The 27897-nt window shown below is 41.0% G+C and overlaps 2 long non-coding RNA genes across 4 annotated transcripts in view; both read left to right on the forward strand.

Annotated features, from left to right (window-relative positions):
• The window catches only part of LOC145722532 (uncharacterized), a 37671-nt gene extending 29816 nt beyond the window's left edge, over nucleotides 1-7855 (forward strand). The window contains exons 2-3 of the long non-coding RNA XR_014146853.1: nucleotides 4416-4486; nucleotides 4730-7855. This is a non-coding gene — a long non-coding RNA (uncharacterized LOC145722532). The remainder of the gene's footprint in view (nucleotides 1-4415; nucleotides 4487-4729) is intronic.
• LOC115940895 (uncharacterized) overlaps nucleotides 1-27897 on the forward strand; it is a 165640-nt gene that overhangs the window by 52544 nt on the left and 85199 nt on the right. The gene's annotated exons all lie outside the window — the stretch shown is intronic.

Here is a 27897-nt window from a genome sequence, read left to right on the forward strand (position 1 = left end):
TGGCTAGTGGAACAATAAAAGTAATGTGAGTCACCTGTGAGCATCTATTATGTAACAGGCACAGGCAGTTTGCCTAAAGTAAAATGTTAGTAGCAGTTAGGAGCTGAGCAGGAGTTTATAGCTGATACCGTTTCCACTCTGCTGTATTGACCCCCAATCCACAGATGTTGTGGACAACAGAAGAAACATTGAGATACAAGTCAGGGGACCTGTGTCCTAGTCACAGATGTGTCTTTGATAAGGGCAGTCACGTGATCTCTCTGAATCATTGTTCCCGCATTTGTTCAAAGAAGTTGTGCAGGTCCTAGCTGAATCCCAGGGTGGTGTTGAACATCAAATGTGATGCATATGCAAGTACTTTGAAAATGCTTTCCATGTTGTAAGCACTGTTGAAAGAGCTATTAAGGAGTTTCTGTCTTAATCACACTTGTATCATGACCTTTAGGGGGAATTCTCTTTTAACTTTCATTGATTCATCTCAGGCAGTCCTCCTAAACGCTTCTCCAAATGGTTTTTATGGAAGTACCTTTGGCTGTTTTATGAGTTGTTTGCAGGTACTAATTTCTACATAGATGGGCACAGTTCTGAATACCTCCTGTGATAATGAAAGGATTCGTGAGATTTTAAATGTTAAATGAAACTGTTAAGACATCTCAGGTTTTAAGTAACACTATCTCTAACTCAAATTGATTGAAATATAAGGAAATATAAGGTACTTTCTCATTTCACTTAAGAGTTTCATAGGTAGGGCAGTTCCTCCTGTGTCATCTCGAGCTGTAGCTTTGCTTTCTGGCAATTTTATTTACTTTTACCTTCACCCTGTATTGACCCCATGGCTGTAATTCCAGGTATTAAAGCCTACAGGGCATCATCCCTGGAAGGAAGAAAGGAAAAGTTTTCCCCGAAGGTTTTTCACCTTTGGGTGGATGCCTTTCACCTTTTGCCTTAGATTGGATGCCACCCCTGAGCCAGTTACAGCAAGAGGAATGGGATTACCATGGCTAACCATTTGGGGTGGGATGTATTCTGGGGAGTCAACCACCAAGACAATTATGATAAGACAGTTCGGAAGGACTGAGCCATTTGAAACTATGTAACTTTCAGGCAAACTGTTCCGAGTAGACTCTTTCTTTAAGGCTGCTTTGTTGATGCTCTGATGCTCTGCCATTTTGCACATATTGTCATCCAGGCAGATCATGACCAGTGTGAAGAAACTGATAGTATAGTCCCTGTTCTGTGGCCATACTCACTGACTTATTGTGAGGTTTCTATGTAGCTTTTCTGGAGAGGTATGTGAATGGAATGTAGTCTTTCCTTTTTCCAATTGGAGTACCCATCCTAATGCAAATATATTCATTACAATAATTTTGTATACAAATTTTAAGGTAGGCCTTTTGGGAAATTATTTCTTAGCTTCCCAAATTGTATGTGAAACTCTAATACATTTCCAGGTGTTGGTATTAGCAATATTTTGTTAATGTCAGCATCCTGGAAACTCAAAGAACATTGCTAATAATAAGGAAGACCTCAGAAATGGCATTTTGTAGGTTCCTCTTTCTCTTCATTGATTAATTTGCTCATAGTACATCAAAACAGTTCAAGTGGGATGCTCTGGAGTAAGTCTACTTGGATTCCAATCTTAGTGTTCCATCACTTACCGGCTGTGTGTCCTCAAACAAGGTAATTAGCTTCCTATTTCTCAGTTTCCCTTTGGAAAAATAAGCACTCTAATAATACCTACCTCATAGGGTGGTGAAGATTCAATTAGATAATTCACCAGAGGTACTTAGCCTGGCCTCCAGGAAGCAGACATTAGTTGATATTTCTAATTCATCTTTCCAACAACTACTGTTATTACTATTACCACTACCACAACTAACACTATACACCAGTGGGTACCCTGTCCTGAAAAAAAAAGAAGCACAATGTGAGATCATTGTATTCTTATACTGTGGTTTGGTGGGGCAGAAGTTAGAGAGACAAATGTGCTCACTGGCTCCGCATCAGTATCAACCCTATTATCTCTTTCAGGAATAAGAGTAGGAAAGTGAAGTGAACCCAGGGAATGTAAGCCTGGTTTTCATCTATGGATAGACAAAGTACTGTAGTGATATATTTTAAACCATGCATTCGTTCTGTTTTCCAATTAGACTGAGTCTCTAATCCCAATGAAGACATTGAGATGGAAGAAACTTTCTACTCTTTTTAGATTAGCAGGGGCAAGCCACAGCTGAAATATTCCAGGAGGAGCCTGGTTATACCTTATAATGACTTTTGCAGAAAAAAATGAGCCTCAGGGTCTTGGTGAGAGAGAAATGGCACCTCTGAGACTTGGCATCTCTTTCCTGGACAATTTGTTGACTCGTCTTAACTTCTATTCTTGGACTAGCCTGTAGTTAATCCAGACTAGTATACTGTTGATCAGTGTCAGAAGGACAAGTAACTAGTTAGAGAACATTCCTCTCTGTTCCTTGATAAAGGCAACAATTCTCATCTGATGGAAAAAGAATTAGCCAGACATTCTGTATGTTTTGATGTAATGGAAAGTGCTCTTCCTGATGAAAGCTTGCTGGAATAAGACATTAAATTCTTATTTATTTTGTGTCTTCATCTACAAATTCACAATGGCAGCTATTTATAATGTCCATAATTAAAGCAATGCCAGTATGAAGAACCATTTCTATTATTCAATCCCCTGAAGGAAATATTTGAGAACCCAAAGCTTCCAATATCAATTGAGATAATCTTCTGGAAAATTCCTGGTCTGGACAACCTACCTAAACAGTTCTGTGACTTGTTTACCTGGATGACTGGAATCTGTTTAAAATATCGTGTGCAGCTTAGCCTCTGCTTTCTCCTTTACTGATTCCGTCCCTTTTCTTACATTTGAATGAATATTCAATGTGGCAAGGATAACTCATCATGCTCCTGACGAAGCACAAAAACCATCTAGAAAAATATCTACTGATCATTTAGCCATGAACCATGACTAATTGTTATCTAAATGGAATTAAGGGTAATGACTCCAAGATGTTCATAGGGAAAGAGTGCTCCGTGTTTCCCAGCAAGGCCTATTGAACAGTTTTTTTTCTTTCTTTTATAAAATATTTTACCATTTACTCTCAAAATGCTTAACAAGAACCCTTTTATGTACCTTGGGATAATTCCTTTTGAAAAGCCTTATAACATTGTCCTCAGAAACATTATGTTATAGAGAAAGAAAAAGAATGAGCTTCAGGTTGACCAACTTTGTCAAAAGAGAGAAGTTTTAAATGCTCCTGACTTGCGTCAGTGATATCATTAACTTCCCAGTCTGTTGGGAACAGTAGCCACATTGTACACTTTTGTGACAATATTTTTTGAAAGTTCAATTTCAAGGCATGTTTCTTGCCTTTTATTTTTGTTTTTTAATATACTTCTAGAAGGTGAAGATCTCCGATAGAGTCTGTCCTTCTACCATGCTTTGGAATTAAAACAAGATAAAAGTGGTAGATATCTCTTTCATTGGCTGCAGTCATCTCTTGAGCTTTATATTTAGTGCCCAGGGAAAATTGTTTCCTCAGAGTGCACCTCGGCAGGAAGGCACAAGGAAGTGAAGTTCCTGGTGTAATATCCTGAAACAGGTGCCCGAGTGTTCTGCGTTTTCCAGCACCTCTGTGGACAGGTGGAGACCTCATCTAGCTGACCAACCTACCCCTATGCTTACAGACCCAGGGGACCCAAGGCCAGGGAGTGAGTTTTCTTCATTTTTCTATAAGAAACAAACCTATCAAACCAAACCAAACCAAACCAAACCAAACCAAATGTACTTTTTATCGTAGGCATTATTTCTTGCTTATCTTTTCACCTCTCAGCATATATGATGGTTCAAGCAGGTTAGAAACTGACATCAGCTTCATTCAAAAATAACCTTCTGTATGTTTTGATGTAATGGGTAATTGATGTAATGTAAATTACCCTTTTCCTATTTAACAAGCGGGATTTGAGAAAAAGTGTAATTTGGTATATTTTTATTCTATGTTTTCATTCTATTAGGCACCAACAAAAATACACATATACTGCACTTAAGACAAAAACCTGAATTCTATTTGATACTACAAATCAAAATCCCCATATTCACGAAACTTTCTTCCAAATTTCACGGTCTCAGGAGAACTGCATGATCTCTAGGTTTTCATAGAAGCAGGAGCTAAAGGATTACCTGACTTCACATCCCAAACCTACCAGCTTCTTATATCTGTCACATTAAATATAGTTCAGTGTCTTTACCTTACTCACTGATGTGACATTTATCAAATCGTCACACAGAAGGGTAGGTTGGGGAGAATGACAAGATCATATTATTTAATAGACTCTTAACATTGACTTAAAATAATGAAGTTTAACTTTAGATGTCTTTTGTTTTTTTCATTTAGGGCTCAAATGAGTGTTTGCCAATGTACACAGACACCCCTTCTCCACTGCAGGAAAAGGATTATTATCTGAGGTGATTTGTACTTTGAAATCCTGGTATGAGAGGGAATTGTGTTGATCCTCATTTTTTCACAGAAATGACAAGACAACCTGTTTAACCAACTCTAAATGATATGCCTGCAGAGAAACATTATAGCTTTAAAAACACATGCATTAATTAGACCCTATAAACAATCATACAAAGTTGCATTTAGATTTCTATAATATAAGGCATTGTTCAAAATTCTCATCTTCATCAATCCTTATTTTACTATAGTAATGCTTCAAATGAAGAAATGGATATGTCAGTGTCATGGAGGCAAGAAGGACTTTGAGGAACATTTCTTGGGTACCTCTGATCGTCAAGCTGCCACCACTGTTAGATTTCACCCCATGTTATTTGAAGCCTATCTGTTATTTACACAGAATTGTTTATTGTTGGATCTTGCTTTGTTTCTTCCAAAAGTCAACCCCCTCCCTTCTACTTAAATGATGGCTGACTTTAAGGTACACAGCCTTGAAAGTAGTCCCACATCTCCAAAGCAAGGCTTCCTGTCCAACTCAAAGTATAGCGTTATATCTTCTTAAAGAACAACTGTCATTAGAGTTGTTTTTTTCTTTTGTTGTTTATGGTTAGAGAAATATATGACTTGAGTCATTGGATTGGTTTTAAACAGTCATAACAATAAATGTATCCATCCCCAAAGTGGGCATTGTATTTGTTCAAATAATAGAACATATTTGGAATTCCCTCGAGAGGGTTTATTGCCCACACAAGGGAATGAGTCATCACTCCATATTGACGGTTCAGTCCCTGATTGTCTCAGACTCTGTGCCGGTCCCTCACTGGGCCTCTCCATCCAGACGTACAGTGCTTTTTTCGGCCAGTTTCGTTGATTATTCATGAGTCTGTGAGCAAGCTGACCCTCTCCCTGGACTCCTCTGGAATCTGTAAACAAAAACTTCCAGGAACTAAATCAATTTTTTCCTATAAACTCAACCCAAATCAAAGATCCAAGAGAAAGATTCTTCTCCTCCATCAATTAAACTATCTCCTGAACTCAGTTTTTCTACATGCCTTAGATTACCTAAATATCACAGATTTCTTACTGGCAGCCCCATATCCTATGATTTGCCCACTAATTGAGGCAATACAGACGGGGCTTTCATTTACATCTCTTCTTGTCTTCTCCAGGAAAATATTAGAATTTCTAAATCCCAATTATCATTACTTGTTTAACAGCAAAACTGAGAGTGCTCATCCTTTACATAAGATTGCTTTCCTGCTGTATATTAAGCTTTTTCATTGGCATCCTTCAAATCATTATGTAGCCATCACCATTAACATATAGAACCAACCTTAAATAGTAATAGTAATTTAGAGCCTTGGAATGATCAAGTGCTGTCTCTTTGTATACAGAATTAATGAGACCTTTTTTAAGCCGAAAGCTTTTGAAAGGCTTTCACATAGTTAAATTTCATAGAGAACTTTTGGTTATCTCACATTTTTTAAGATCGTCCTATAATAGTTGTGTCCATTTGGGGGCATCATTTATTTCCTGTGCTTAGAACAGTATTTGACACATAGTAAGTTCCCAATAGCTATGCAGTCTGCCCTAGGACTATTTTCGAGAAGTTCAAGGATGCTGTCGATAGTGCTGGTTTGTGAATCTGAGCGTGGAAGAGTAGGCATTCCATACTTGATCCCGAGTAACTGGGAACTGATAATCATGTTGGCCACACCATGTTCAGAGCAATTAAAGTTGGAAGTTGTCTAATGTGTCCATAGAGTGAGAAGTAAATAGGGAGATTTCGATTTCTAGAACATGTTAATTGGACGCAGGTTTTAATTTTGCCCAGAACAATTTCAAGTGCTTCTGATTAGAAATCACATCCTGTCCAAACATTGGGGAAAATAGAAGTAAACATTTCCTTCCTGTTTATGACCATCTGACAAGTTGGATTAAAAGAATCATGCCGGTATTTGGCTTCATTTAAAGAATTCTGTTTGTTACTGTGTGTGCACTGTTATATTCATTGATATGTGAGAAAAAAGAATCAAAAGTCACGGGCTTAAACAGCACAGTCGCCTGGTTGAGGCTCTAGCAGAGGGAATACAACCCTAGGTTCCTAAAACACAAGTTCCCTGAGGGGGAATGAATGAAGAATGTCTGCTCTACAACTCACCTCGTTAATATTCCAGGATGTGCGACACAGCATTGCTGTATGTCATCCACCGGAGGGCACTAGGACATAGTTCTGCTTTAGAGCCCGTGGTATAGCCTGGGTATCAAAGATAGGGTCTTTTTTTTTTTTCCCCCACTTGAATTACTTTAAAGGATTTGCCAGAGTTTCAAAGAATGTTCTCACTGTGAAGGGGATTAATGACCACCCAGTCATATATTTATTTTGCAAAGACATTATGTGCTGATAGGTTCTGTGAGCTGGCTGGCACTAAATAACTGGTTAGAAACAGAGCCAGAATTTAAATTCAGTAGTGTTTTTCCTGCTATACTATTACCAATTTCCTTCTTTACTCGCTCCTCTGAACATTATTTATCCAGAGGAAGAACTCATTTCTGCAGCGCAATCTACATGAGCTATGTTGGAACAGCCAGGGCGAGGCAAAATCCTTCCTGTTGAGGGATTTTGCCCTGGAAGCCTTGCCCTTTGCAATACCACAATGAGCCTTTGTGGGGTTCCTCAGAGAAATGGTCAAGATGCTCATTTCCATTTCTGGGCTATTGTGGTGCTTCGGTGGCACTGACATAGTGAGGAGGGGATTTGGGTTTAAGGTTTTAACTTTTTTGCTCAAGCCTTGACATGATGTCAATGGGCCAGGAACAAACAACACAATATGTTTATTGTACTATGTAGATTTTTTTAGGGCATTTAGAGAACAGAACGGAAAGAATGGAATGAGACATAAAGAACCAAAAGGTCATTTTCAATGTGCAAAGAAATTGTATAATGTTTTTGGAAGTCATTTGAGCTTCTGTCTCAACTTCTGGTCTTCTAGGGCTTCCAATTTAAATCTCAGGCAACCTCAACCACTTACAGAGTCCTACACACACAGGCGTGTGCGTGCGCACGCACACACACACACATTTAGAGAGGGGTAGGGAGGGGCAGAGGGAGAGGGAGAGAGAGAATCCCAAGCAGGCTTCATGCCCAGTGCAGAGCCCAACACAGGGCTCGAGCTCACGACCCTGAGATCATGACCTGAGCTGAAATCAAGAGTTGGACACTTGACCAACTGAGCCACCCAGGTGCCCCCTTATATACTTTTGAAGAAATAACTGTCCCTCTGTCATCCCCCATTTACTGTTGCTTTTATACAATAGTAAATGTACATTTTGGTACATTAAAAAGGAAGATTTTTATTAAAGTGTAACAAAAATTGGGCACCTGGGTGGCTCAGTCGGTTAAGTGTCCAACTCTTGATATCAGCTCTGGTCTTGATCTCATGGTCGTGAGTTTAATAAATTAAAAAATTAATAAAGTATAAAAAAATAGAGAAAAGTATGCGTTCATTTCTGCAAGGTGAACAGAAATTATAAATGCTATCCAGGCCAAGGTAGAGAACGTTACTGGCAACTCAGAAATCCTCCTCAGGGCCCTTTCTAGTAAATCCCCTCCTCCCAGGAAAAGTAGCCAATATCCTGACTTCAATCATGGATTGTTGGTTTTGCAAGGTTTTGAACTTAATATAAATGGAATCATACAGTAGGTAACTCCTTAAAGTCTGGTTTCCTTCATTCTATGAGATTCATTCATGTTATTACATGTAGCAGGTTTGTTCATTTTCATTGCCACATAGCATTCCATTATAGGAATAAACCACCATCCATTTTCTGTTGATGGACTTTAGAGCTGTTTCCAGTTTCTGGTTACTATACAGAGTCCTTCCATGAGCATTCTTTTTTTTTTTTTTTTAAAGATTTTATTTATTTATTTGAGAGAGAGAGAATGAGAGAGAGAGAACACATGAGAGGGGATAGGGTCAGAGGACAAAGCAGACTCCCTGCCGAGCAGGGAGCCCGATGCGGGACTCGATCCAGGTACTCCAGGATCATGACCTGAGCCGAAGGCAGTCGCTTAACCAACTGAGCCACCCAGGCGCCCCATGAGCATTCTTGTACATTCTTTTGGTACACATATGTATTCATTTTCTTTGGGGGATATACTTAGGAGCAGAATCATTGGTCGTTGGGGAAGCATATATTCAGCTTTAGTGGATATGCCAAAAGATTTTCAATTGATTGTACTAATTTATATTACTAATAGTAGTCTATGGGGGGAATTCAATTGCTTAATATTCTCATTAGTTCATGTCCTAGTGAGTACCTAACGGTATTTCAGTGTGGTTTTAATTTGCATTTTCTTGATTACTAATGATGAGCACCTTTTCATACATTTCATGGCTATTTGGATGTTTGTTTGGCAAAGTGCCTGTTTGTTCAAGTCTATTGCCTAGTTTTCTATTGGATGGTCTTTTTTTTTTTCATTGACTTATAAGAGTTTTTATGTATTTTGGATATTAGTCTTTCATTGGTTATTTGCATTGCAAATCCCAGTCTGTTGTTTGCCTTTACACTTTCTTAATAGTGTCTTTTAGTGAACTGAAATTCTTTTAAATTTAGTCAAATTTATCCATCATTTTTTTATGGTTATTTCTGTGTGTCTTCTTAAATTTTTTTTTTTTAAGATTTTATTTATTTATTTGTCAGAGAGAGAGCGAGAGAGAGCACAAGCAGGGGGAGCGGCAGGCAGAGGGAGAAGCAGACTCCCTGCCAAGCCAGGAGCCCGATGCAGGACTTGATCTCAGGACCTTGGGATAATGACCTGAGCCAAAGGCAGACATTTAACCAACTGAGCCACCCAGGTGTCCCTTCTTAAATTTTTTTTTTTTATGCCTACACCAAGATATTATCTTCCAACCCCTGCCCCTTGAATCTTTATTTTATTTTCTACAACCTACTTTTACAGCTATAATCCATCTGGAGTTAATTGTTATGTATGGTGTGAGGTAGGGATTTAAGATTTCTTTTTCTTTACATACAGATTTCCAAATGCTCCAGGGCAATTTATTAAAAAGTCTATTCTTTCTTCACTACACTGAAGTGTCACTCTTGTAAAAATCAAGTGACAGTTTCTTCACCAATATCACACTCTCTTAATCATTGTAGCTTTATGATGTGTGTTGATATTTGCTCATGTAAGACATCGAATTTGTTCTTCTAGCTTATCTTGGCTCTTCTTGGACCTTTGCATTTCCACATAAATTTTATTTCAGATTTCAATTTTTACAAAAATCTCTGCTGGGATATAGATTTATTTTGGGATAATTGACACCTTTAAAATATTGAGTCTTCCAATCCATGAGCATGGCATAGTTCTAAAGATTTCTCTCAATATTTGTAATTTTCAGTGTAGGTGTCTTACAAATCTTCATCAGATTTATTCCTAGCTTTTTGGGTTTTGTTTTGTTTTGCTTTGTTTTGTTTAATTATACTGGCTAAAACCTCCATTTGTTTGAACAGTGTGATCATAGTGGCATATTATTTTATTCTCAATCTTGGGATTTCTTTTTTGTATGATGGTTGCTGTATAGTTTTCATAGATACTCTATATTAGGAAAGTTTCTTTTTGGTATCTTGGCCTGTTAAGGCCACTTTCATAGCCTAAAATCCCATTTTTGTCTTCCTAGCTTCATAAAATTCCTTAAAGCTCTGTTGGCTTCTCTGCCTCCCCCACCCCAGCCTGCCACTGATGCCAGAAATCTCTTTGATTCCATGGCTAGAGCAAATATAAACTTGTCAAAACTCTGAGAGCCCAGGGTAACACACTAACTCTGGGGAATGACAGATGTCAGGTTCTTCCTTAAGAGCAGGATTGGGCACAGAATGGTACGACAGAGGGAAAGAGGTGGAAAAGAGGAAACAGTCTGCCGACATTTTGGTCATGTCTCTGGCAGTGTCTAGAGGCAGAGGCAAGTGATCTTTCATGGCTATGATAATCAGAGGGGCCTGGTGGCTTGAGAGTCTTTATCTCCTACATGGACCCAAAGTCCTGCAGTAGATGGGGAACTGAGAGGGTGTGAACCAGTCCATATTCTGATTATTTTACCCCCAAGCTACTGTTTCCCAGGCTGCAGTTGCAGCCCAGGGGAAGTCATGTAGCAGGAAGCATGATCCCACTTTATACTCCCTTGATCTTTGGGGTTTTCACTAATAATGTGTTGGGGGTACAGCCCTTCTAAAAATTTATTATTGGGGTGCCTAGGTGGTTCAGTCAGTTAAGTGACTGCCTTTGGCTTAGGTCATGATCCTGGGGTCCTGGGATTGAGCCCCACGACCGACCCCATCCTTCCGGCTCTCTGTTCAGTGGGGAGTCTGCTTCTCCCTCTCCATCTGCCCCTCCTCTCTGCTCCTGCTTGCACTTTTTTTCTCTCTCTCTCAAATAAATAAATAAAATCTTAAAAAAAATTGATTATTCTTGAAGCTTGGTGTGTTTTCCATGTATAAAGTTCCTCTCCTTATCTGTTGTCTGTTTGCATATGGTGTTCCTTAAATACATTAATTGGTGCCACTTTTAATTTAACTGTCACTGCTATCTCTTTTTTGGACAAGCTTATACTAAACCCACTTATGGTGGAACAAAATAAAACCACCCAGCCATAGGGCCTATTTTGGCAGGAGAGGAATGTAACAGGAATAAAATTTGTAGTCTTGTGGTGGGGAAAGAACTGGTAGGACTCATCAGTGACGGTTTGTGTGAAAAATTTGGAACACAGATCCTTTCTTAGATGTGGACAAAAAAATAAAATAAAATCCTCCAGAAAGCTACTGAAATAAGACAGGTAAGGTGAAATTATTGGAACAGCTGCAATTTAGGAAATGGGCTGACACCAATTCCAGCTTCATTTTAGCATTCATCATGGCATACTTATTTTATTTCATTTTTTTTTGAAAAATTTTATTTATTCATTTGAGAGAGAGTGAGAGAGCGCGTGTGCGCACAAGCGGGGGGAGAGGCAAAGGGAGAGGGAGAAACAGTCTCCCTGCTCAGTAGGGGCTCCAAGGCAGGGCTCCCAGGACCCTGGGATCATGAACTGAGCCAAAGGCAGATGTTTAATGGACTGAGCCACCCAGGTGCGCCTTAATTTTACTTAATTTTAGGGGACTTTGGTTGTGGTAGCATTCCAGAAAACATCTTCCATGTGTGCTCTTTCCACCTGAAAGGCCACAGCCATTTAACAACAGTGGAACCCCAACTGGTGTAAGTGCCAATTTCAAGTGTCTTTTCAACTTGATAGAAATTGGCATTAACTAGTTGTGCAATAGAGAATGTTCTTACTAACTCCCATGACATTTAAGGGCAGAGTAGCAAATCGTTTTAAAGATCTGCAACAATGTTTCGGGATTTGGCAACTGACTAACATTTAGGATATAATGAGGTCCTTTATTTCTCGATGAGCTTAGATTGATACCATCCTAGACCAGTCAATTGGTCTCTCAGTCAGGGTTCTACCAGAGAAACAAAGGCAGCGATGGTGGGGGCTGGCAAGTCTGACATCCCTGGGACAAGCCATTAGGAAGAGCCATCCTGAAACCCTTGGTCGGGAGCTGGTGTTGCAGTCTGCAGGTGAAATTTCTTCTTCTTCTATCCTCCTTCCATAGATTGGATGAGGGCCACTCCCATTATCACGGGTAATCTGCTTTCTTTAAGTTAACTGACTAGGTGTTAGACACATCACAGAATACTTTCACCTAGACTAGTGTTTGCTTGAGTAACTGGGTACACTAGTCTTGTCACATTGACACACAAGACTAACCATTCCCGTTGGTCATGAGAAACTCTCCTCTGGTTTGAAAGGAATCATCTGCAAGTGCCATTCAGCACATCCGATATAAACGTCGTCAATGCTGAGAGGCCTGGCCTGCATGGTCTGCTCTCCAGCCCCTAGATGGAGCCCTCCTGGGGTGTGGGAGAAAGCCTAGACCATGCTATTCTGTTCTCACGGTTCCTAATGTTTTGAGGGGAAGAATGTGCTCAGGACACCAGACTTTAAGGCAGAACTTTCTTATTTTTCATGAAAGCTGGCCAGAATGAATATCTATCTCCTTGTCTCTTTGCCTTTGCTTCTGGAGAATGGCGTGCAAGGAAAGGCTTTTGGGGATTTGTAAACTATCGTTAGTTCTGAAGGATGTTTAAGTCAACAGATACCAAAATGATAATGTCTCTGTAGGTATGGATTCTTTACTTACAGGTAACGTTTCCTTTTAGAACATAGAGAATAAGATGGGCACTTGGCCAGTCAATATTTATCCCATAGAAATATTCACGGTTGCTTCATATTTTTGAAAGTTGGAGTAATGTTAAGTGTGACATGTATAGCTTCTTTAGTTTGTTCAGTAATTTTACACTTTTAAGTATATATTATACTAGAATGTACAAAATGAACGCAACAAGAACAAATATGACAAATTTTGATAAATTAGCTTGAATTTAGGTCTAGATTCTATTCGTTGGCCACGAAATATTAACCCAGCAAAAGTGACAAAGGGGAATAACGACCCAATTTATTTAAGTGTAGTTTGTCAAATGAGATTATAGAAATTCTCCTTCTTCCACTCAAAGCTTTCTGATCCTCTCATCTCTTGGGGTAACCTGCATGTCATCAAATGTAACTTTAAATTACAAGTTCTGTTGATGTGAATTTATGGAACACATGTTAAGATGCTTTGATGTTTCCTGAGCGTGACAGATACTCCCTGTAAAACACTTGGCTTTTTTTTTTTTTTCCTAAGACCTCCAAATTCTATTACTGTGCATTAAGAGGTAAAGGAAAAGTTTTAATATTTTGACTTTTATTTTCACAATAAACTTATCTTGAGAGAATTTTAAGGAAAAAAAAAAACCCAAGCAACTTTGCAATATTATTTATTGCCTGGATAAAAAGCAATGCTGTCCCCATTTTGTGTAAAAGGCAAGTGGCCAGGTGTCCTCACTGTGCATTCAGCCAGCAGAGAGGAGGAGGACCCTCTTGGAGAGCCTTCCGGGGGCCCGAGGGCCGTCTCGCTGGTAGACCGGGACATCCTTTCAACTTGTGGTGGTAAAACTCAGGGGTTGGAACCTGCTGCGTGGAAAGGAAACTTTTTATCCTAGCCCTTTTCATCTTGATTGAGGACGACATATAAATGAGAGTGTTTGTGTTATGAGCTTCTCATGACCGTTTTCTTGGAAAGTGTTTTCTTAAAACATCGTTTGAAACTGAAAATGCAAACTGTGGGTCTCAGTTCGCTTGTCCCTGTGTTGTCCTCAGAGGCCGGTCTGAGGCTGGGTGTTTGCCTGTGTGGGGTGAGTGAGATGTGGGCAAGCCTGGACACATCATTTCTGAGAAACTTAGATTTTTCTGCTTTCACCTTCTGCCTGGTTTCCTAGGCTGATTATTGCAGCTGGGCAGGTTGTGACAGCTTGTGAGATCAAATTTTATCTTTTTAAGAACATATTTTATTTATTTGTTTGTTTATTTATTTATTTTGATATAAATAAACTTATTTATATTATTTATTTACAGTATTTATTTTAATTAAATGCTTATTTATATTATTTATTTATAATATTTATTTATTTTAAAGATTTTATTTATTTATTTTAGAGAGAGAGAGGGAATGGGGAGGAGCAGAGGGGGAAGGAGAGGGAGAAAGAATCTGAAGCAGACTCTGTGCTGAGCACCAGCCCAATGTGGGGTGTGGTCCCACGACCTGAGTCAAAACCAAGAGTCAGATGCTTAATTGACTGAGCTCCCCAGGTGCCCCCAAGTTCTATCTTTGAATGCGGTCTGGCTATTGTCAGTGTGTATATTCAGTCTCTCATATTTTATTATATGTATAGAAAACTATATATGTGTTGCCAAATATATTTTATATAATTTATATTTTACATAAAGTGGCCAATTTACATTTTACATGAAAATAAAGCTGTTTAACTATGAAAGGGCGACAAAAAAATAAAAAAAAGAAAGTAGGCCAATGAATGGCGTAAAGGGAAAAATGTTCCCTTCTCTTAGGCCTTATCTTAATACAGTAGTGGTTCCCAAACCTATTTGCGCACATCACTGCCCTGTAAATAAATAAAATCTTAAAAAAAAAAAGAAAAAAAAAAAGTAGGCGTTTGTTAAGCTGAAATGGGAAGGATGTTCCTATTTCTATAGGAATATATTTTTTTAACTAGAAGAGCTTCTCCAGCCCTGTTCCAATTCCCCTCTTACTCCCCCGTACCTCTTACTGATGGACCGTGACGCACATCGCCTGCAGGTGTTTGCCGCAGGTGTGTGATGAGGGCCCTTCGGTAGCACGGATGAACCGGCTTGGTTGGCAAGGGAACAGGGCGCACGCAGCAGCATGGCAAGCTGGCCTGGGAGCGCCAGGACCGATCCTCCCCATCCCTTGCCCCAAAGGCTCTCCTTGGGGAAGTTAAAGGTTAAAAATACCAGGAGATGTGGGGACGTTGGGGCAAGGGAGTTGACACACAACAGACCTGCTGCTGGCTCTTTATATGTGCTCAGGGCCACTGCTGTGTGTCTTTTCTTTGCATTCCCAAAGAGTCAAATGTGATCCCTCAAGAAATAAACTTATATTTAAACTTCTGGAAAAATATTTTATAAAATAAACAGTATAAATCAAGATAAGAGGTCTATTCTTGGTTTGTGTCACTAATTATAAAGATATATTTATCGACAGTTATGCACTCTGCAGCTTTCAGAAAAAGGTATTGGAAGCACACATCAAAATTAACGTCAGAAAGGTCTATTTCTTCCTGCTCGATAATTCGGAGTGTGTTAGGTTCCTCAAATTTCACATGCTCTCAGATGTTCTCAGACTGACCTGGTCGCTGGTCCTGCAATACCTCTAAATATCCTTCTTAAATTGAAGTTTAAGGTGACTGTCCTTTGTCACAGAGCCTTCCAACTGCTGCTCACCACAGACTATGTTACCCTCTCATCTCCTAAAACCATCAGAAAAGAAAACACAGTCAAAAAAAAAAAAAAAGAAAAGAAAACACAGTCAAGATCGTGGACTGAATGCCTGCTTGAGAGTCAGTTTGTAGTGTTTCTGTACTTTATTTAGAAAACATTGTTATTCAATTTATTCAAAATAAAAACCAAACCATTCCACCCATTTCTCTTACCCTCCACCCCTGGCCTCTGACAACCACCAATCTGTCCTCTGTATCTATGAGCTTGTTTGTTTGTTTGTTTGCTTTTTGTTTTTAAATTGAATCTATAAGAGAGATTACATAGTATTAATCTTTCTTTGTCTGACTTATTTCACTTGGTGTAATGTCCTTGAGGGCCTTCTGTGTGTCACAAATGGCAAGATTTCATTCTTTTTTTTATAGCTGAATAACATTCCTTTATAGATATATATATAGTTTTCTTTGGCTAAATACCCAGAAGTGTATAAATATTCCATAAGTGGAATTACTGGATCATATGGTAGTTCTATTTTTAATTTTTTGAGGAACCTCCATACATTTTTTTCCACTATGGCTACACCCGTTTGCATTTCCATCAGCAGCACAAAAGGGTTCCCTTTTCTCTACATCCTCACCAACATTTGTTGTTTCTTGTATTTTTGACTTTAGCCATTCTGACAAGTGTGAGGTGATGTATCATTGTGGTTTTGATTGGCATTTCCCTGGTGATGGGTGATGTTGAGCATCTTTTCATGTACCTTTTGGCCATCTGTATTCTTTGGAAGAATGTCTATTCAGATCTTCTGCCCATTTTTAATTGGACATATATATATATATATATATGTTGCTATTGAATTATATGAGTTTTTAATATATTTTGAATATTAGCTCCGTATCAGATATATGACTTGCAAGTATTTTCTCCAGTTCAGAAGGTTGCCTTTTCATTTTTTTGATGGTTTCTTTTGCTGTGTGGAAGCTTTTTAGTTTGATGGAGTCCCACTTGCTTATTTTTGCTCATGCTGCTTGTGCTTGTGGTGTCAGATTCAAACAATGATTCACCGAGACTTATGTCGAGGAGATACTGCCTATGTTTTCTTCTAGGAGTTTAATGGCTTCAGGTTTCACGTTCAAGTCTCTAATCTATTTTGAGTTAATTTTTGTGTATGGTGTAAGATCGTGGTCCAGTTTCTTTTGCATGTGTCTGTCCAATTTTCCCAACACCATTTATCAAAGAGACTGACCTTTCCTCATTGTATATTCTTGGCTCCTTTGCTCTTTCCCTTCGTACTTGATTTTGGTGACCACTATTTTAGGAGATCTTAGTTGGTTTATTAAGGGTGCATGTGATTAAAATTCCATCTGGGGGCCTTGATATTTTGGTGCAAATATGTATTTAGCTGAGAGGTGCTGCTCCAGGCAAAGAGGAGGAAGGAGGAGAGGTGTTGCCCAGCTCCAAGTAGAGCTGTGAGCAGCAGCTGGGGAGGACTTGGGAAAACAGGAAACAGGCACCTTGGCCAATGCAGGTATTCCTCGCAGGGAGCTGGCTGACCCAAGAAGACGGAGACAAATGATGTAGAGCCACAAGTATCCTGTGCTCTGCACCACACCAAAGTCATCTTCATAAATGAAAACTTCTTTGGCATTGGATCCAAAAAAAATTCTTGATTTACACATAAATTACATCTTGTTCATAACCAGGGGCCACACTCCCATGCCTCTGGCGAGATGTTTATTTTCTGGGGCATCATTCATTTATCAAGCTGCCCGAAACATACATACTTATCTCTTGGCACTTTAAAATTCATTTTTGAAGTCTCTTTTGGTCTATTCAAATATAGGCAGTGGGACTCTGGTTTTCTCTGGTCCTAAATCTGAAGGGGTTGACTCTTTCCTGCCTGTAGCGTAATTGACAATCACAACGTCCTCATTTGTGTGACATTTCCATCTTGTGGGCAGTGGGGCCACGTGTGTTTGCCTGTGTCACAACTCACATCTCCCTAGAAACTTGAAGGCGTCTGGACTCTTGTGAACGGTGGCTGGATTTTTGTTTTAGGTGGCTGGCACTTGTTTTCTCTCTGAAATGATCCATTGTCACCTCTTGTGCTCTGCATGGGGGAAGGGCTCTGCACTCCTCTCTTCTATCTTGTCAACATATTCAATTGAGGGATCTTTTTGAACCTAGAAATGCAAAGTGTATTGGTCTTAAAGAAATGAAGACCTAGGGTTGCCAGTCTCCCTTGGGCCTTCTTCACACTGAAATACCTTCTAAGCCCCTAGTCTTTCCTGCCACAGGTCAGTCCTGCTTCTTGGCGCTCCACAGACATTTGGTTTACATGGGAGCCCTGATGATGGCACTGAAGTCAGAAAAGCTCTAATTCAAAAAAAAAATTTTTTTTTTAAAGATTTTATTTATTTGAGAGAGAGAGAATGAGAGACAGAGAGCACGAGAGGGAAGAGGGTCAGAGGGAGAAGCGGACCCCCCGCTGAGCAGGGAGCCCGATGTGGGACTCGATCCCGGGACTCCAGGATCATGACCTGAGCCGAAGGCAGTCGCTCAACCAACTGAGCCACCCAGGCGCCCTAATTCAGAAAAATTTAAGAGCAAAAAGGGACAAGAGCTACCTGCTTGGACAGACTACCTGATGTCCTCCCGCCGTGTGACAGCCACGTAGCATCACGTGGGCAGAACATGCTCCCAGGGAGAGAACAGAACACTTTCCACTCTATTTATGGTGCTCTTCTAGGGAGTCCCTGCACACCCAAAAGCGAGAGATCCCATTCAGGCCAGGTGCCCGGAGACCATTTAGCCCAGTGATTAACCCGTTTTACTTTGGCCCCAAAGATCCTGTTTCTGTAAGAGGAGAGCCCGGTTACGTCTGCTCTGCTCGATTCTCGTTTTGAAGTGTGCTGTCATTAGATTGTATCTCCTTGGGCAGACCAAGAGTTTTACCCTCTTCCCTTCTAACCTGGGCTGTTGTTTCTAGGAAAGTAACTAAAATGTGCAGAAGAACTCGGTAGCTTTCTCCATTGCCGCACCTTTGCATGCATTTGAAGTGCAAACCCCTCCCTGCCGCCACCATGTGTGTGGCAGGAAGGCTAGCAGCTTTCTGCAAGTGTATTTGCTTCCCTGATAAGACCCGGTGCCTTGAATTCTGGCTCGGCTTCTCCTCCAGCTTATGGACATGTTTACTGGCATCTCAGTGCATCTTCACCATCCTTTGAGAAGCGGAGGCAGATAAAAGGGGATCTTCTTTGATCCATAGTCTTGGTTGTCACCCTAGAAAGCTGTGTCCTCTTGAAGAATTGCACTGGCTTGCTTTCAAGGGTTAGCTACCAGGTTTATTTTTATAACTTTGTTGCTTCTTGACCACAGCAATCAGGACGGATCCTTTTGAGTATCTGTAGTTCTTTCTTTGTTCCCTTGCAGTTCCCAAACGTGACTCTCCTTTCCCTGAAGTGGGGTAGGAAAGAGGAAAACCAGCGTCAGTTGGAAGTGGACAACACATGGCTTGGTGCTGGGAACCGGGGCTCTCTCTTCACCCCTCATGCCTCATCCACGCTGGTAGTCAACAGAAGTTCTTACCAGACAGGACTTCGAGGAGACTAACTGGTGACCTGGATGAATGTCTTGATGCGGCATTCATTTGCTGTCCGCGCTCAATTCTGGTAGACATTCTAAAAGCCCCTAGAAAGGAAATTAATTGCCTACTTTTCCTATGATGTTAATGGTGTTCCCTTGGGCTTTCAACAGCAACTTTCAAAGGAGAATGTGATTCGGTCCATAGTTCTGTTTATTTTTGGTTTCCCAGTGTCTGGACTTCCTTATTAAAGGCTGTCAACCTGAGGTTAGAACCACAAAGATTTAGAACCATGTTTTTTTTTAAAAAAGAAAGTAAGACTTGGGTTAATGAAAGTTACAAATCTTTGAATCTCCCTCTAAGTCTCCTGTACAGACACTTGTTTTGCCTCTGTCTCTTGCCTGGGTGCGCCAGGCCTTTGCAGACCAGCTTGTCCAGAGGAAAAACAAAGTCAGCATTACCAACGGCGGCCGTCATAACCAGCAGCCTCCCCCACCTTTTTTTCCTACCAGACAAATCTCTTCCCCTCCCCTTTAAATTTTGTCTGTATTTGACATTTTGAATCACCCCAGAAGGTAGAATATCGTTTTTGTTGAAGCCACCGGGTGTCTTCTACTTAACTTTGTCTGGAAAAAGCCCCAGACATCCCTTCTCATTTGCCTCTGGCCTTGGGAAAATACTGCTCCTCCTCCTCCTGGCTTCCTCGGGTCATGACTCTGAGCACTGTAGCTCACGTGGCCCAAAACATGGAGAAGTTCCAGTATGGAACCAAATAGCTTAGCCAGGATACCTGAATATGGTGGGGCTGAGCTTGCATGTTACAAATAGCCCCGAGACCTGGTTTAGGTGGCCTGTTCATCTGCATTGGGCCTCCCTAAACTTTACATTTCACATGAAATGAAAAAACTAAATCTTGAGGCTATTAGACACACAGTAAATGAAATTGATTTTTGGAGGAGGCAATGGTTGAAGTGTCAGGGGCAGACCTGTCATAACAGAAGTATCTTGTTCTCATTGTTTTGCCCAATGGACAGGGGGTTCCAGCACTGGGATAGAATTCTTAGGCTGCTTCTCTGTCTTTATAACTCAAAATAATCACCATTCACTTTCTGGTTCTTCCAAGACTTGGTTCTGACACTTCTCTTTTCCTTTATGCCTGGTTTCTTCTTCTTCTTCTTCTTTTTTTTAAAGATTTTATTTATTTATTTGACAGAGGGAGACAGCGCGAGAGAGGGAACACAAGCAGGGGGGAGTGGGAGAGGGAGAAGCAGGCCTCCCGTGGAGCAGGGAGCCCGATGCGGGGCTTGATCCCAGGAGCTGGGATCATGACCTGAGCCGAAGGCAGACGCCCAACGACTGAGCCACCCAGGCACCCCCCCCCCCTTTTTTTCCGGTTTCTTCTTTTTAAAAATGTTCTTTTCTTCAAAGCATAGAAGCATGTTTAAAATCTCCCATTTTGAAAAGCAAATTCCTCCCTTGGCATCCCCTTCTTTCTCTCATTGACAGTTCCTTCCCCAGCTTTAGATCTGTGTACCCTGAACTTTGGTGGTACCAGCATCATCTAGAGAACTTGTCAAAGCATAGGTTCTTGGGCTTCCTCCCCAGAGTTTCTGATTCAGTAGTTTTGGAGTCCGAGAACGTGCATTTCTGACAAGTGTCCAGGTGATGCTGATGGCTGGGGGTCCGGTTTCAGACCCACTGATCCACAGAGCACTTTACCTTTACTGGCTGGTCTTTCTCATCTGCTGTCAAGCCTGCTCGGCAACCTGGTGAGGCGTCCCCCGGACCCCACCACTACCACTGACATCCATGTGTCAAATTCATGGGTCACCCTACCACGCCCCTCTCTTTCCTCACCTGGCTTCCAGGACTTCCCTCTCTCCCCATCTTCTCCTTCCTCTCTGCTTGCTCTTTTTGAGTGGCCTTTCCAGTAACCTCTCCTGCCCGACATGTGTTTCAGCCTCCCTCAGGGCGCTGTCTTCGCCTTCTTCTCTTCTCACTCTGTATCCTTCCTGGGAGGCCACACCCATGTTTCCACCTTATAGTTAGCATGCCACTAACCCTAAATTGACTCCTCTGCCACAGGCCTCTCTTTTAGCTCCACATCTGTATATCCACAGACTCTTGAAGTTAAATATGTCCCCAAATGGACTTATTATATTTACTCCTGTCTCTCCCTCTTGTTTTTCGTATCTCCTTGAATGTGTCCCCCAAGCCAGAACCTGTATGTCATTCTTATTTTTTTCCTTTATCTTGATGTCTAATTCATCATCAGCATATCTCTTATATCCCCCTTTCATTTTCCATCACTAATGCTTTAGCTCATTACTGTTGGCCAATGGCCTCCTAACTGTTGACTCTCCTTCCAGGCTAGTAGAGGGGTCGCTCGTGGAATCAAAGAAGCAAAGGCAAAGATAGTAGCTTTTTGGTGCCTCTGGGAGCCTTTATATGCTGGGACTATATGGTTCACTCAAACATGTGGCGTTTTGTTATACCATAAGTTCTGGTCTTGCCACTTGATGCTCCATCATTTTATACAACAAGCATCATACGTCTGGAGCATTTACAACATTGCTGTTCATTTGTGACACATCTATAATTTTTCTTTAGCACAATGTATGCCAGCTTCTGCACTGTCTTTCTTGGCTTGGTTGTTGCTATCCTGTATTTCTTTTTCACAGAGTACCACAGCTGAGAGAGAATTGGCTAAAGGGACCCTCCCCCATTTTGGATTCAGCATTAAGAAAGGACTTTTATTAATTTTTAAAAAGATTTTATTCATTTATTTATTTGAGAGAGGTGGGGGGGAGCCGAGGAAGAGGGACAAGCAGACACCACACTGAGGGCAGAGCCAAATGCGGGGCTCGATCTCACGACCTGGAGATCATGACGTGAGCCAAAATCAAGAATCAGATGCTCAACAGACTGAGCTACCCAGCTGCCCTGGAAAGGACTTTAAATACAACCATGCAGGTGCCATCTGTGGAGTGTAGTTTATTGTTTTGTTGAAGTACTGTAAATTTTATTTTATTTTATTTTATTTTTTTAAGATTTTATTTATTTGCAAGAGAGAGAATGAGAGACAGAGAGCATGAGAGGGAGGAGGGTCAGAGGGAGAAGCAGACTCCCTGCTGAGCAGGGAGCCCGATGCGGGACTCGATCCCGGGACTCCAGGATCATGACCTGAGCCGAAGGCAGTCGCTTAACCAACTGAGCCACCCAGGCGCCCCGAAGTGGTGTAAATTTTAATAAACTCAGACATCCCTATAGTAAAGCACCAATGAAAGAAATACTAAAACTAAATATCATCTGGTGACCCTTTTCTATGTACAATTTTGTTCTGTGTGTGTGTGTTTCTCTGAAAATTGAAAACTTTTTATTTAGAAATAATTATAGATTCTCAGAAACTTGCGAAGGTAGCACAGAGATTCTGGGTACCCTTCACCCAGTTTCTCCCAATGGTTACTTCTTACTATAGGGCTGTATCTAAGGCAGCAAATTGACACTGGTACAAGATGTGTGTGTATAGATCTTTGCCATTTTGTCACAAGTGTAGATTCATATAACCACCACTGTAATGAAGATACAGAACCATTCCATCACCACAAACACGGCTTTCATGCTATCCTTTTGTAATCACCTCCTTTACCCACACCATTCCGAGCCCCTGGCAACCACGCATCTGTTCTCCACTTTTGGTAAGTTTGTCATCTTGGGAATGGGTGCTAGTGGAAGTCTGGGCTCTTGGTTGGCTGTTGCAGATGGAAGAGATGGGGGCCATATTTTTTCTGTGGTGTTTGGCTGGGGTAGAGTGGTTTTTGTCTCAACCTTTTTTTATCTTGCTAGGTTGTGTTTTTCCCAGTCCTTCCAAAAGAGGGAGCAAACTTTTCTTGGGTTTTTTCTGGTCTGTACCTGTTTTGGTTTTTGAGTTGCTGGCCTCTCCAGTACCCTGTCTTGGGTATGTGAAGCAAAAAGAAAACCCGCGGGACTTAACATCGTGTTGTCCTCAAGTCCCAAGGCCCCTAGTCAGTTTTCCTTTCTCCCCTCCACCTTTCAGAGTCTTCTTAGGTTTGTTTTATACACAAAGTTCAAGGTTTTTAGCAATACTTCAACTTCATTTCCTTAGATAAGATGTGGTTGTGCTTTCTTGGGTATGTTCCCCTAATTTGTACTAATGATGAGCGAGTACGAAAACACAGGACCACTTCTCCAGGCTTCAGAACCTTCTTAGCATCTATCCCTGAATGCCCTACATGCATTTAAACTCAACAAGTTGCCTTCCAATTCCTTCTAGAGTTTTCACTATTGAGACTGGTGATCTTACCATTGACTCAGTCATCTGAGGCCAAAATTTGGAAGTTGGTTTAGACACTTCCTCATACACAGGATCATTCATCATGTCTGACTGATTTTACTTCTTCTTCTTTTTTTTTTTTTAAAGATTTAATTTATTTATTTGAGAGAGAGAATGAGAGAGAGAGCACATGAGAGGGGGGAGGGTCAGAGGGAGAAGCAGGCTCCTCGCCGAGCAGGGAGCCCGATGCGGGACTCGATCCTGGGACTCCAGGATCATGACCTGAGCTGAAGGCAGTCGCTCAACCAACTGAGCCACCCAGGCGCCCTGATTTTACTTCTTAAGTATCTTCTGACCTTAACATCTCCTGTCCATTTCCTTGTCTTTATTTGAGACTTCATCATCTCTAGCCTGGTCGATGCCATAACATTCTCCATGTCTCTGTATCTCTATTTTGTTCCTTCTAAGCCATTCCCCCAATGCTCTGAAATCCTTCTTTCTAAAATGAACATTTCTTTCAGGTCCATCTGTGGGTTACCCAAGCCTGTTAGCCCAGTAGGCAAGGCTCTTGTCATTATGTCTCAGTCTTCAACCTCACCCTCTGTCATGCCCCTGTGGAATGTTCCAGTGAGTGCCGCTTGTCACTCCTCATACCTGCTAAACTGTCTCATGCCCCCAACCCTTCCTCTGGGCGCTCACGCACACTTTTTCTTCTCTTGCTCCCATTTACTCTTTCCTTTCTTGTCTATAATGTGATCCGTATGATTTCGTGCATGAATCACTTTGTGATGCTTTCCTAGACACTATAATTCTACAACTGTAATTAGTACAAGATTGTGCAGTTACTTTGGTTTACACATCTGCCTCTCCTAGAGACTATAAATAGCCTTTGAGTGGGGTAGCATAGTGTAGTGCTTAAATACAAGGATGCCGAGTCCTGAGTTTAAGTCTGTGTATTAGTTCTGTGATCTCAAGTAAGTTACTTTACCTCTGTTAAGGGGTTTGTCATATATGAAAATTTATCATATGTGGAATGGGGATTACTGTGAAGATTGACCAAGATAATACATCTAAATTGCACAGCACAATGCCTGGCACAAAATCGACATAATTTTCCACCGATGTTTGAAATAGTTCCTGAAAAGGTCTTGGTATTACTTGTATTATTTTCTGTATTACATGGTTCATTGGGTGTTTGAAATTAATCACATGTTTCTATCCTGCTAAGCTATTAAAAGAGAAAAGCATCAGAGGAAGTATGTAACAAGTGAATTTATAGTTAAGTAATGGGTATAAGCAATTGGGTAAAAGCTTTAGAATTTCATTTCTCAGTTTGGGTTGTTCTGCTCTTAAATGGGGGTTCTGAGGGTTTTTTTTTTTAAGATTTATTTATTTATTTATTTTTAGAGAGAGAGAGAGAGAGGGAGCACAGGCTGGGAGAGGAGCAGAGGGAGAAGGAGAGAGAGACTCTCAAGGAGACTCCTTGCTGAGCTCGATACCCAGCACAGGGCTTGATCCCAGGAGCTTGAGATCACGATGCAAAGCTAAATCAAGAGCTGGATGCTTAACCAACTGAGCCACCCTGGCGCCCTGGTACTGAGGTTTTGAAGACTACCTTGACCTTTTTTCTGCTATACCCTTTTTTCTACTCCAAATAGCCTGGTTTGTAAACATAGATAAAGTGAAAGGCATAATTTCTTCTGTGCTGGGGGAATGCTCATTTGAGGAATTGGGACTCTCCTTTCAGCATTGAAGTGACACTGGCTTTAGCCTCTGACTTAGTATGTGTACGCTGTTATGACAAAATACCATAGACTGAGTGGCTTAAACATTTATTTCTCACAGTTCTGGAAGCTAGAAAGTCCAAGATCAAGGTGCTAGTCAATTTGATTTCTGAGAGGGCTCTCTTTCTAGTTTACAGATGACTGCTCTCTTCCTGTGTCCTCACATGGGGAAAGAGCATTCATCTTTCTTATGTCTCTTGTTATAAGCACATTAATCCCATTCATGATGACTCCATCCTGATGATATGATTACCTACAAGTACCTTAACACTGGTAATTAAGTTTCAACATATGAATTTTGGACAAACATTTGGTCCAAAGTAAACTTCTTCAGGAGGTGAGGGTTAGGGAGTTTTCTGAGAGAAGATTATCTGAAACGGAAATGTGGCTTCCAGAAAATCTTGCATTTTTAGGATGATGCCATCTGATTTCAGCTCATGTCACCAAGCATGGTGTATTAACAGAGCTGAGGCCTTTTCATTATTTTCCTGTTTTTATTCATGAATAATCCTCCAAAATTTTTTTATACTTCACCAAAATCTATCCTATTATAAGTTAGTGGGTTTGCCTCACGTCCTTCTTAGGGTGGGATGGGATGAAGATAAAAACAAATGAGTCTCAGCTTTGGTAGTTCCCTTAAAATACTCTTTCCATATATCGAGAGAATTATTAGGGAATAGTTTTGTTTTCTCTAAGGTAACTAAGCCCAAACTCGTTTCATCCATCTATAGAGCTTCAGTTTTAGGGCCATGTAATGGCCTGTGACTCTCTTATGAAGTCTACCGTTTGGTCTTGGACAGTACTTTGGATTTCTCCTTGTCCAGATCAGTTTTATAAATCAGCTCCATAGCATGAATAACCACTTTTCAACTATATGACCACTGTAGGTGCATCTATCTTTGTCCATGAATTATACTGAGAAAAGTTCTGCCTGTTTCCCCAGAGCAAAGACCCTGAGCTGAGAGCATGCCTGGTGTTCGAGGAATAACGAGGGGGGCAGTTGTGGCTAGGGGTGAGTTGTAGGAGGAGAGGTAATGTGCCTGTGGACAGACATGGAAGGCCTTGGGAAAGGCAGAGAAAGGTAGTTAATGTAAAAGTTTAACTCATCAAAATCTAAAACGTGGAGTACATTTAATATCATTTGCATGTGGATTGTGTTTTTACTCCTTACTAATTCTTAATTAAATAAAAAGTACTTTGCGCCATGCCTGGAATATCATAAGTAGTCATTGATGGAATGGGAGTTGTACCTTATTTTTGTCCTTTTCACTTTAATGGAAAAATAATTTTAATTTAGTATGTTTTAACTATTTTCTCTATGATTATTATGGTATCTATGATTTCTATATTAGCATTTCCATCCACATGGTTATTTTCTTTGTCTTCTCTCTGTCTAAACATTCCTTTCTTCATCTGGAAAAAAATTCTCATCTTTCAAGGTCTACCTCAAAAATTAAAATTACCTGTTGTGGAGGGTGTTCAATGTGGTGGTGTGGGAAGACACTGAACTTACCTCCTCCCATGGAAACACCAAATCTACAGCTACCTACGGATTAATTCCTGCTGAAAAAGAACTGAAAACTAGCTGAACATCTCCCTCCACAACAAGGGATAGAAAGATAACATGGAGACAGGTAGGAGAGACAACGATGTAGTGTCTCCAAAAACACTACCCCTAGTGTGTGGCATAAACTATAGAGAGGGATCTCATGGGTCTGGAGTTTCTCCCTAAGGAGTGAGAGGTCGTACCCACATCTGGCACCTCAATCCTTGGGACCTGCCCTTGAAAGACAAAGCCCTTAAAACATCTGGCTTTGGGAATCAAGAGACTTATGCTTAGGGAGCCTGGGGGGCTGTGTGGATCTGATATACTCCTTTTGAGGGGTATCATGCATAGACTCACTTATCCCAGGACTTATTACAAAGGCAGCAATATGAGAGGTGACCGGATCATATCTGAAGGAGATTCTTTGCTAATCTTAAAGCATCTGCCAGAGGGGCAGGGACCAGCTGCAACTTTGGGGATAGAGGTGCTGTTGAGAGCACTCTCCCTCTCCCTTCCTAGAGCAGGCAGGTGCTCATAGACATGGCCTCTATCCCCTGACCCCACAACTCTTTCCTGGCCTGACTAATGTCATGGAGGTAGTCCTCTCTTAATACCTTTTCAAAACCTTGCTAAAGCTGGTAGGTGAGCGCAGTACACACAAAGGATGCCTCTTGATTACCTGGCTCTGGTGACCAGAGGGGCTTGTGTTCCTTGACCCCACAGGTCTGTAGCAATAGAAAAGACAGTTCTGGGCAGGCTACCGTACCTACGGCACTTTCCCAGTCTGCCCGTGAGAAAGGCCGATTTACCTGTCCTGGAGCTTCAACCTGAGGGCTAGGTTTCAGGTGTGCTACACAGAGGTGTTTTCAGGGAACTTATACAAGGAGACATCATCTTTGTGCCTCACCACAGCTCACTGGTACCTCCCAGAAAGGAACTTACATCCTTGTCTGAAGCCTGGACTCTTACAATGGTCACTCAGGGGATACCTCTAGATCTCCTGGTCTGGAGGTCAACAGGGTCTACAACTGTGGTCCCACAGGACCGTATGTATTTACGTACATTAAACACTGCTGCCTGAGTATCTGGCTTCCAGAAAGTAGGTTCTGACCGAGGTCACTCCCTTTGGAACCCCAACAGTTGCTGGCACACAGTCAACAATTAGGACCTATCAAGAATAAATCAGTCTACTTCGACAATCACAAAGGTTTGGGAGATCACCAAAAGCTAGGGCAAGGGGTTCAATGATAAGTTTCA

The sequence above is a fragment of the Leptonychotes weddellii genome, chromosome 7 (assembly GCF_054177405.1).
Source record: "Leptonychotes weddellii isolate Sample4059 chromosome 7, ASM5417740v2, whole genome shotgun sequence".
In the NCBI taxonomy this organism is placed as follows: Eukaryota; Metazoa; Chordata; class Mammalia; order Carnivora; family Phocidae; genus Leptonychotes; species Leptonychotes weddellii.